The 664-nt window shown below is 44.1% G+C and overlaps 1 protein-coding gene across 1 annotated transcript in view; it reads left to right on the forward strand.

The window, feature by feature from the left end:
• LOC119586241 overlaps window positions 1–664 on the forward strand; it is a gene marked incomplete in the record, with an annotated part of 43,840 nt that overhangs the window by 36,601 nt on the left and 6,575 nt on the right.

Here is a 664-nt window from a genome sequence, read left to right on the forward strand (position 1 = left end):
AGAAGACCCAGTATGACTCCATACACGATTTATGAGCCCATTCAGGGGCGCAGAACACCCAACTACAGGCGAAAAAGGTATGATCACTGCAGCAATAAACTACACGTTAATTTAAGGTCGGAAACTACCCGGTGCCGCTGACAACAGTACTCACTTGGCAACATCACTACAACCAAAACAGCATACCATCAAGTAAACCTTCCATATATCACGTACGTTGTGCCCATCAAATTCCACGTCTCTACGACTGCAGTGTATGTACGTGACACGATCTCTACGAAAGCGGCCTACATCCGGGTACTGGATTCGGGGAAATATTGTTGATCACGGATTGGCCAATACCGAGACACGCACCCAGGGTAATTGGCTGCAGGGTGGGAGTTCAAACCTCGCTGGGTCAAAGGTCGCTTGACTGTGTGAGGGAAAGGGGAGGGAAACAGAGGGAAGGAGGGAGAGAAAGCAAAGACGAATGATATTTCAATATACACATGCACGTACACATAAATATAAGAACAGAGAGATGGAGGAAGAGAGAAAAGACGAAAGATACTTAAAATACATATGCATGTACACATAAGTATAAGCACAGAGATAACATGCGAATGTTTTTTTGAAATATACACATGAATGTACACATCGATATAGGCACACACAAATACATGTG

This window comes from Penaeus monodon, chromosome 21 (assembly GCF_015228065.2).
Source record: "Penaeus monodon isolate SGIC_2016 chromosome 21, NSTDA_Pmon_1, whole genome shotgun sequence".
Classification (NCBI taxonomy): Eukaryota; Metazoa; Arthropoda; class Malacostraca; order Decapoda; family Penaeidae; genus Penaeus; species Penaeus monodon.